This window comes from Eubalaena glacialis, chromosome 11, assembly GCF_028564815.1.
Source record: "Eubalaena glacialis isolate mEubGla1 chromosome 11, mEubGla1.1.hap2.+ XY, whole genome shotgun sequence".
Lineage (NCBI taxonomy): Eukaryota > Metazoa > Chordata > Mammalia > Artiodactyla > Balaenidae > Eubalaena > Eubalaena glacialis.
The window spans coordinates 8,876,897-8,887,989 of NC_083726.1; the positions used below are offsets into that span (position 1 = coordinate 8,876,897).

Consider the following 11,093-nt stretch of genomic DNA (forward strand, 5'->3'; position numbering starts at 1 on the left):
CTTTGTAAAGAGGCTGCAGGAAGATGGGGCACGAGAGGATGGTCATGTCCCAGGTCTCGGGCGGGTTCCTGGGATAGGCCACCAAGTGAGGGTCCTTGGCTTAGCACAGGAAAGAATTCAAGAGTGATCCATAGTAAAGTGAAAGCGGGTTTACTGAGGGAAAAACACACTCCACAGCCAGAGTGTGGGCCGTCTCAAAAGGCGAGAGCAGCCCCAAAATATGGGGTGCTTAGTGTTTATGCACTGGGTTCATAAGCTAATGAGTGGGAGGATTAGTCCAACTATTTTGGGGGGAAGGGGCGGGGACTTCCAGGAATTGGGCCACCACCTACTTTTTGCCCTTTTATGGTCAGCCTCAGAACTGTCATGGTGCCCATGGGTGTGTCATTTAGCATGTTTTACAATGAGCGTATAATGAGGCTCAAGGGCTACTGGAAGTTGAATCTTGCTGCCATCCTGGGCCTAATCAGTTCTAACCAGTTTATGTTACATCCTCAATAGCTAAGTCCTTCTTTTAAAGGTTCTGCCCTGCCCTCTTCCCTCCTGTCTCATTCCTACACCTTTTAAATAGATTTTCTATCTTACCTTAAGATGTTGTGCCTTCTCAACCTCACCGTGCTTCCCATTTTCTCCTTCCTTTCTTTTCCAAATATCTTAAACTACACTCACTGCTATCACTTTCCTTACCATCCATTATCTCCTTAGCCCCTTGTAATGTAGGTCAATAAACAAACACACAGAAATTTGTAGCAATCGACATTGTAACAGGTCAATTATCATCTTCTGAACGTGATCAGCACTACCAGAGCTTAATCATCTCCCATTCTGAAAACTATCAAGTTCTGAATATGATAATCTAAGGAAACACTGGTTAGCCAACAAAGTACAGACATCTCACAATTGTACTTAAAAACAATAATAGAATGAAAGGTAGCAAGAGTTGGGGTGAATTAGGGAAAAGGAGGCACTACTTAAGAATAACAAGGCTGAGAAAGAGGAATGGAAGGGGACGTGAAAGCAAAGAGCTGTTAAACTAAAGAGGTATAAAATGAATGAAAATGGACTAAATTTCCATTCAACGAATCTTCCTTTCTTCACTTTTAGTTGAGAATCAAATTAAACTAATGCTGGTTCAGTGAACCACTTAAAGACTTATAGATAAGTAAAATTAAAACTTCAAGCTGTAGAAGTCGTCTTTCCCAGTACATGTACCTGGAGGCCCTTCTGGGTAATCCTTTCTGATTTCATCCCTTTCACTGGTTCAGTGTCTGGCCCTGTGAGGTGGATCTGCACTCGCCTCAGGCAACCTGGAGGTCATTTCCTTTACTCTCCACTCCTAGATAAGCTTAAATGAGTTACTGCTTTCTAACTCCACCTGAAATCATTTGCATGGTTACAGGTACTATACTCAAGCAACTATATTAATTAGAAGCGACAAGCATCATTCTGGTTTATGATTAGCTTCTTTGAATGGTACTTTATAATGCCTTTATGAATTCAAATGTACGGAATCACAACATTATTTCCAAGATTATTTCCAGTTCTGAAACGCAGTGTAATCTAAGAGTCTGAGTCTGACATGACACGGTTAGCCTGTAAGTCAGCTGTTGGCCCTGTACCCCAATGCCAGCTTTATAAAAGCACACCACTGTGCCATCTTCTCCATATACTAAATATGCTCCTTCGGGCCTCTGTGCAGGTTGTTCGCTCTGCCTGAAATGCCCTCTTCCTCTATGACTTACTGGAAGTGTCACCTTCCCTGGAACGGCTTTCTGGACCTCCAGTTGTGTGGACAACTTTCCTTTTCACCACTGCCCCCTCCCCTATATGCCTACTATAGCACTTATTGCACTAAATGGCACTCATTTGTGTATGTGTCTGCCTTGCCCACTTCGCTGTGCACTCCTCGGGAGCAAAGATCTCTTCTCATCCCATCCCTGTAGTCCTAGCTGCTAACCTAGCATTCAGCACATGGTGTGCACTCAAATGTTCAGTGAAACTGTAGTCATGTGAGTCCCGACCACATAAAAAAAGTGTTTAAAGGAATAACCATTCTGATCATTTTTACTAATAAGGATTAAAAAGATACTCATTAAACTCTACAGTGGGGAGTTCCCTGGTGGCCTAGTGGTTAGGATTCCGGGCTTTCACTGCCGTGGCCCGGGTTCAATCCCTAGTCCAGTAACTGAGATCCCACAAGCCACGCAACATGGCCAAAACAACAACAACAGAAAAAAACTCTACAATGACTAGATTAAATTTTCAAATTAAAATTTTTCATTACAATATTCTTTCTGTAATATTAAAATGTTTACCTATTACAAGTAGAAACTAAGAAAAAAATAGAACCTGGAGACAATCTAAAATGGAAAGCCCCTCCCTGCCCCCATATATTTAATTTATTTAAACCATTAGAATGATTTTTTTTAATTCTATTTTCAGTTCTCTTTCTTAATTTATTTGAAAAATATTCATTAAGGATCTACTATGTACAATTTACAGTGCTAGATACTGGTGATAAAAATGTGAACAAAACAGACAAGGTATTTTTATTCACATAGCTATTTTCTAGCAGGGAAAACAATATACAAATTAAATGATTACTTAATTACAACTATATTAAGTGCTCTGAATTTTTTAAAGCAGCACATCTCCTAATCTGGGGTGGGGATGCTTAGAAAGTCACTACAGAAGTGACATATAAACTGGGCTCTGAGGATTGAAGAGGCATCAACTAGGGTTGGGGTGGGAGGCCTCCAGACCATGGGAATAGCAAGTGCAAGGAAGAGACCTGGAGTGGGGAGGAATATGCATTTCAGGAACCAGAAGGTCGGTGTGGCAAGAGTACAGGCAACCAAGGGGAGGACAGGCAATGTGGCAGGGTCTTCCCTGGGCATTCAGTGAGCAAGACAGAACAGGTGCTTATTTTCATGAAGTTTATATTCCAGAGGGCAGATGGCAGGGTTTTGGGGACTCATTAACAGTTTTAAGTAGGGGAGAAATGTGATCAGTTACATTTGTTTTTTAGTTAAATGTTGTATATTTGAGGTATAACATACACAGAACAGATATGTAGTTTTTTTTTTTTTTTTTTTTCACACACACTGTATTTTATTTTTACAAGAGATAAATAGACTGACACCAAGCATTGTACATGGATGACCACAACAAAAGCAACAATGATTGCAATTACCAAACATGAAACACACTCATACTATGTCATAATATTGACATTCAGTCCAGTAATCCTCCACTGCAACAGCTCCTTTACTTTGCAGTGAAAATTGATTTGTATATTCTTTGCCTCTGAGTTCTTGTGGGATTTTTTCTTTTTTTAAAATTCAACCAGAAAGTCACAAAAATTATACTCATCCTCATCAGTTCACTCAGTCCCATGTAATTAATTTTTTTTTTCATCTTGATCTTTTGTTAGCACTTTTATGAGCTCATCAGTTTTTCATTAGAGTTCTGAAAAGATATGTAGTTTTAAACGATTATTCCTGCTACAGTTTCAACAATTCTCTGAGGCAGAGAATTCCCTACTTACAAAAGAAAAAACTAAGGTTCTGCAAAACTAATTTATTTGAGGATATTTATTCAACAAACATTTGAGTGCCTACAATATGGCAGGCACAGTACAGTGTGTGCATTCATATAGAGATGAATGCAACAGTCTTGCTCTTAAGAAACTCACAATCTGATGGGAGAGACAGATCTAGAAACACTACATAGTGTAGTCCATGCTAAAAATGAGGAAAGTATAAGGGAGCAGAGAGGAATTCAATCTTCCTAGGAAGAATGAATCATTTCATCTCTGTGTTAACGCTGCATTTTTTTCATACTATTAGTTTTTGAATTCTCAATCATTCCTGTGCTTGGAACACAGTAGGTACTCAAGCATATGTCTATGATACAAACCAACCCAGGTTTTCAACTTCTAGTTCAGTGCCTTTCCAGTAACTAAATATGCCCCTAACTGGAAGAGCATGCATTAATTCCAAGGAGCTCTTCTTTTGAAGCTGCTTTCGAAGCCAGCTTACAAACCACAAAAGAAAGTAAGTATCATTAAAGTCAAATCTCATTTTTTGACCCAGCCTGAAAACCCATAACAGTATCTAAACATAGTTACTTTTTTAAAGCAAATCTTCATTCAGAAGAAATTCTCCTATGAAGACAATCAAGAAACCGCCATCTAGTCCTTCATAATTCATGATCTCTGTCCTCAAAGAACTTATATTTTGGTTTCTAACTGGAAAGATAAAATGTAGCACACAGAAAGAATAAAACAAGATACAAGGTAGCATTTGTTCATTGATTTAACACATTTACAGACTGTTTACTACAGGCCAGGTAAGGAGCCATCTTAGGGATGCAAAAATGAGCAGGACAAAAGCCTGCCTTCAAGGAACTCAGTCTTATGGAGGAAGCCAAGAATAACACAGCCCAGGACAATAAGAGCTGTAATTCAGCAGGTACGCACAGATGAGAACACAGTTGCCATTGGTTCTAATTCATCAGGCACCTATACCTATGCCTTATCAGTTATTAAATATTTTAACACTACCTCTGATTATAATACAAACTGATAAATTAATAATTGCTATATGAAAAAACGACACGAAAAAATTAACATTAAAATGGCTCAGAGGAGACGGTGAGAACTGAAGTTTAGGGATGGTCTTAGGATCCTCCGGGTTTCTCAGCAAGGAAGGTTAGCATATTTGGATAAGGAGCTGGTTGTAGGGAAGGGGAACAGAGTTACCAAAAGGCCAGTGGTGGCAATTACCCAGGTACAGCCCTCCATCTGTGTTGAGGACATGGTTTAGAGTTGTGCTGTCCAACATGGTAGCCACTAGCCACATGCAGCTACTCAGCACTGGAAATGTGGTTAGTCTGAATTGAGATGTATTAAATGAAAAGTACACTCCAGATTTCAGAGTTTCACATGAAAAAAAGGATGTAAAGCACCTCAATAATTTTTTTTTTTTTACTGATTATATGTTTACATAATATTCTGGATATACTTTAGTAAATAAAGCGTTATGAAAATCAATTTCACCCCTTTTTTCTACCTTTCTAATGTGGCTACTAGAAAATTTAAAATTACATGTGTGGCTCACATTTGCGGCTTGCATTCTATTTCTACTGCACAGTGCAAGTCCAGAGAGCTTTAAATAACAAGCGCCAGTGTTTAATCCCTTGAGGCAATGAAACACTATTGAATGTTTTCAAACTTAAGTGCTTGTGGTAGATTTGGGGAGGGGACAGAAAACGTAAACAAAGCACTGTTTCAGGAAGACTAGCCGTGGGGGCAATCCCTAGCCTCAAGACACTAGAGGCAGTTGTCAATGTCAAAAGGCCAGCAAATGTCAAAGGGTAAGCAGGCTCCGCTGGAAAGTATACAAGGTCTTTAGAAGTCCCAAGCTGGGTGTAGAGAGGAGGAAGAAATCAAGAGCAGGGTGAGGTGAGGGAAGAGTAACAGCTGCAAGCACTGACATGAGCCTGGATAACCAAGGTGCAATGCTCAGCGGACTAGCAAGCCCAGCCCCGGTTTAGATTTAGGTTAGATCTCAACTGGCTCAGTGGTAAAGGCTCCCAGGTGGAGGTGCAATTCAAGAGAACAAAATCGGTGTCCTCTTTAGTGATTTCAGATCTATCTCTATGTGGCAAGACCTCCACCAGTGGGATCAAGTCCAGAGAAGGTAGGAAGTAGAAAGCAAGGCTACCAGAAACTACAAGATAGCAATAAATTATAAAAGCAAAAGCCCAGACTCACAACACAGCCAGCAAATATTTACTGAGAGTTTGCTGTATGCCTGATACTTGGCTCGGCTCTGGAGGCATGGGAAGCAAAACAGACACGGTCCTGAATCACAAACTGTAGTGAGAGCTATGAAGAAAGAACAGGAGCTCTGAGAGACCTAATTAAGGGTGGATGGGAGTAATGGGATGAGGTCATAAAGGAAAGACTCTCTGAAGAAGTGACAATTTCATCTGAACCCTGAAGTCAGGTGGGTAAAGACTAGGGGGGAAGAACAGCCCAAGCCAGGAGAGTGGTATGTACAAAAACCTTACGGCTGGAAAAGGTTTGGGTAATTCAAAGAATTGAAAGAAAGGCTGTGTAGTTAGAACGTCAGGAAGGCAGGTGGGCCATAAAAAGGGGAGAGAAGGCTGGAGAGGCAGGCAGAGGCCAGATCTTGCGAAGCCTCAAAGGATGAAAAATAAAATCCTAAACGGGTCTGAGCGCAATGGGAAGCCGTGAGGGGTTTTGACCAGTGAAATCCTGATGGGTTCTAAGTGTTCCAACCACCTATGCTCTGCTCAGCCTACTGAACAGAAGCCGGCTTGGCAGCAAAGGGGCAGGAGCCAGCATTTGTAGCTGAGTAGCAGGATACCTGGCCTGGGGTAACAGAGTTTAATATAAGGCCCTTCAAGTGTTCCAGGGTTACAAGGCTGGGAGAAGGATGGCACCACCAAAAAATATAGAAAAATCTGATGGAAGAGCTGGTTTGGGAGCCATTAGCTGGGAGGCAAAGTTAGGCACAACTCTAAACATACCGGGTATGAAGGACTAGGGAAGAATTCCAGCAGGTAAATATGGATGTTGTTTAGAGAATGGAAGAGAGATGAGGCATGGATCCTCAGGTTAACAGATAGAAGTGATAGTTTAAATCCCAAAAGTAAATAACATTTTCAAGGAGTAGAAAAAGAGAAAAAGAAAGACAACAAAAGGAGCCTGAGTTTGATCCTTAGTGTTAATTTCTCTCTGGGATGGAAGTCAGGAGAAAGGGCTCTCAAAAGGGATAGAGCATGAGGGAGTCTTTTGGGGGTGATGGAACTGTTCTGTATCCTGATTATGGTGATGGTCACATGAATCTGTACATGTACTAACATTCACAGAAACGTATACACACTAAAAGTCATTGTTATTATATGTTATTTTAAAAGTTAAAAAAAAAATTTTTTTTAAGGGTGGGGTAGTCAAAAGGACTGAGCTGCAGGGAGACAGAACACAACGGGATAAAGCCCGAAAGGATGCTCTGGGAAATTTAACCATTAAATTAAATGGCAACCTTGGAAAACGCCTCAGTGAGTGGTGGTGAGGTTAAAAGCCAGGCTGCAAAGGTTCAAAGGATGACTAAGTAGTGAAGGGAAGCAGTCAGTATAGCCTCCTCTGTTAGAATTCTGGAGGTGAAAGGAAGAACAGAATGGCACAGGAGCTCAAACAGATAAGGAGAAGTGGAAGATTTAGCAAACTAGCAGAGCCAAACTTCCCAGACTCTATGAATTGCTCCACTTAAGTATTCTTCTAGAACATGCCTTTTGCACATGAGCTGTTCACTTTCTTATTGTCCCATTAAACTAAAACTGCTAAAATGAACCCGAAATCATGACATTTTTAACTCTTCCTTAGTCAACTGATATTTACTGTGCTCCTACTATACAGTAAGCACCCTGCTGGATACAAAAGTGAATAACGCCTGGGCCCTGGAAGAGCACACAGGATTAATCACAACAGCAAAGGTCCTGGAGTGATCTGCACGGAGAGCTCTGAAAGCCTTGACCTCTGAATTAAACGTATTTTAATTTATCTTTATAAAAATTAAATAAGGAGGAAATTAAAGCAAAGCTTAAATGTAACACTAGTAAAAATGTTCCTAATTTCTAAAAACTAAGAATGAGTTTAATTAATTCTTAAGTTAGGTATGGGAAACCTAATCATCACTCGCATTTCCCTTTTCCATCCCTCTCTACTTTTCAGTGTACTCTGCATTTCTTCCTCTGGATAACTTAGCAGGCAAAATGGAACAAGCACAGGCTTTGAAACCAAACAGACTTAAGACTAAACCGATGCCCTTGAACTTCCTAGCTCTGTGGCTTTTGGAGGTTCTTTTTCTCATCCATAAAACAGTAATGATACCTACCCCGCAGGCTTAAGGAAAGAATTAGGTAAAAATATAAACAGGTTGGCATACACAAAGCACGCAAAAAATGTTAGCTTAACATTATTACTACCATTTGAAGAAATGGTATTGTTCTGATTTAAAACATTTTTAAGTGCTTCCATTTGAATGAGAAAAAAATAATCTTTTTTCCCCAAGGGCATGACATTTATGTGCTACCTTAGAAAAGCAGCTTGGGAATTTCTTCTCCTTAAGTCCTATCAGGAACTATTCTCCTCAAATAATGATGTTTGGGACAAGCACTTAAAAACAGTCAAGAACTAAGAAACTATAAAAGCATCACTATTATCATCACGGCATCCCAAGTGGAACAAGCCAGTCTGATTTGTGATCTGGATACTTGCCTTAGTGTATGGACCTACTACATTCACATCTCTCCTACTTCCTACCTAGTGTGACACTGCACACGTGTAGAGTTGTCAATGTTCTAAAAGTTCTGCTTTTTAAGAGGCATTTACAAAACACTACCAAAAGAATAAACATAGTTTCAAAGCCAAGATGCTTCTCCAAATCAATAGGAAACTATCATCCTAATGAAATTCCCCACAACTACGAAGGAAATAGCCTCTATTGTTAAACCTGCACAAAATGCTAAGATGTAAGATTTCTATACATCTCATTTCTGTTTGCTTAACTGCTGGGGGGGGCAGTAATTAATGACGTTTTATTCACTGACCATGAGGAAACATCTCTGGCCAATTTTGTTGTATAATTTCGCTTATATTGTAAGCAAATGGCCAACTTGAAATTCACCTTATCCCTCGCTTCAACCTCTAGCACAGACGCTAAAAAGTAATAAAACAGCCAAAAGATACATGAGAAAGCAAGGAGCCTGAAAAGACCCAGACTACTTCTCGGTGCCCAAAGAACTGAGGATGGGCTGGTCCTTAAGGAGCCTGACAAGAGGCTACCTTTACTGGGTGTCTTTAGCCACTATAGTGCATTTAAGCCCATTGTGGAAACCCACTAGTTTGAAACCAAAGGGCGCAGGACCAGGGAATGCAGAAAACACTTCAGGCTGATCGTCCGCTGATATTCCCCTCGCCCTCCTTTCCCCGAGAAGGTTGAATCGCCTCTCGAAGGTGGCCACACACGCAGGTCTCTGGGGTGAGGGGTGGGGGCGGGAGCAGGGGCACGCATTCACTCCGTCACGCAGGTCCTGCACACAGGTGGGGACCGGGAGGCTCCGAGGCCTGCCGCCTCCCTCTGCCACCGCCAGGCAGGGGCCCCGACGCGCCTCCGCGGGCCTCGGCTCTCCGCGGGGACCCCTCCCTGCCCCGAGGTCCCCCGGCGACGGGAAGCGAACTCGACTCGACCAGCCCACCCGGAAGCCCTCCCCCACCTCACACCTGCCGGCGCGTGACGCCCGGAGTCGCGCTCGTCCGCCGGTCCCGGCCCGGCCATTCGGGGCGCCCCTTCCCCGCGAGCGGATGTCGCCCGCGTCCCTCCTAGCCCCGGGGTCAAACCCACCAGACGCCCGCCCAGCGGGGCGCGCGCCCAACGCCGCCACCCCCGCCAACCCCGCGCGCTCACGCCCCTCCCGGCCCTCTCCCCGCCGCGCGCGCTCACTCGCGAAAACACGCACACGCTGCGCCTCAGCTTGACAGGCCGACCCCGCGCCGCACACTCCCGCGGGCGTCCTCGCCCACCCGGCCGGCCAGCTCTGACTGGGCGGTGAGCGGGGGAGGGGAAGGGCGGCGGTGGCCGTCGGTCCTCACTTACCACTGAGCCGTGCCGGCTCCGAGTGCGCGGCGTTCCGCTGTGAGGCGATGCGCCGCGATGCGCGCGGTCCCCGCTTCTCTGCAGGCTATGGAGGCGACGTAGTAGAGGGACTGAGGGGCTCGGGGGGGGGTCACTCCCTCCCGCTTTACCTCCGAGAAACACGGGGAACCCAGAAACTAAAAACAAAATAAACAAACTTTCCCCTCCGCCTCCCTCCCCCAAAACCACAACACAAACACTCGGGGGCCCGCCCAGAGCCCCACTCCATTGGCCGCAGGGAGGATGCTGCCGGCCCTCACTGGCTGGCTTTTGTGCCCGTCAAGCTGCCGTTCCGCCCCTCCAATTTCGCTCAGCTGCCGTCGCCCCTCATTGGTCAAATGCGTTCCGTTTGACGAGCTACGATTGGCTGAGCTGCCTGCGCCAATCATTCGGGGACACACCCCCTCAGCATCCCAGAGACCTTTTCCTCGGTCGCAGACTCGGAGAGGCGAAGCGGAAACTAGAGCATGATGGCGGCCGAGCTCACTTGGCGCAACCATCGTCTTTTTCCTTTTATTAGCTCATTAGTGCCTCGCCCTCGCGCTGTTTCCCCTAAGCTCCTCTCTCCATCCAGTACTGCTTAATAACGGAATCTATACGTCCCGGCTCCTTGATTTATCCCCTCCGAAGTGCTGTGGGCTGGTTGTGAATCATTGGACCGTCAGCATGTCACTCCCTACTCAAATCTTCAAACTATTGGTGGAACAGCAAGAAAGTCCGTCCAACAACAAGGGCTAATGCCATTGGTTTGTCTCCACTGAGTTCTTTCCTGGTACCTTATTGGGCAAATAGGCGCGTCGGTCAGATCTGGATTCGCTGTGCTATGGTTAATTGTTTGCTAGGGAGTTTGAATGACTCCCGTCATTTGGCCTGTGGTTGACGATAGTAACGATTACCATTTATTGCATGCCCGCTTTGTGCCAACCATGCAGAGTTCTTTACAAGGACTATCGGTTGAACCTGTGAGTTTTACGTTGTCTAAATTTTACAGTTAGGAAACTGAAGCTCCAGAGAGGTTAGGAAATTTGCCCAAGGTCACCTAGATAGAATGCAGTTGGTAGACCAGCATTTGGTCCTAGGTCTGTCTGACTCCAGAGTCTTCGCTCTTTTCACTATACTTTAGTGCCTCTCCCTTAGCCTAGAATCGTACCCGTCAGCCAACCCAACATCTTCAAAAGCTTTCATTCAGAACCTAAGTTCCTCAGTTAGTTTCTGGAGGTGACATTGCTGGGGACTAAAGCTATGGATAGGTTGTCATTGCCTCCACTGCATCCTCTTCTCCAGCACCCATTCCTCCCCACCCTGAATTAAACAGTCTTGGTGGTTCCTGACCAGAGACCTATCTACCTTTATGTTCATTTTCTCAGC

At 44.0% G+C, this 11,093-nt stretch overlaps 1 protein-coding gene across 5 annotated transcripts in view; it reads right to left on the minus strand.

The window, feature by feature from the left end:
* The window catches only part of TNRC6B (trinucleotide repeat containing adaptor 6B), a 247,651-nt gene extending 237,769 nt beyond the window's left edge, over positions 1 to 9,882 (minus strand). For all 5 annotated transcript variants that reach the window (XM_061204453.1, XM_061204455.1, XM_061204454.1 and 2 more), the window contains exon 1: positions 9,687 to 9,882. The gene's annotated coding sequence lies outside the window, so the exon portion shown is untranslated. The remainder of the gene's footprint in view (positions 1 to 9,686) is intronic.
* Between the last annotated feature and the right edge of the window lie 1,211 nt (positions 9,883 to 11,093).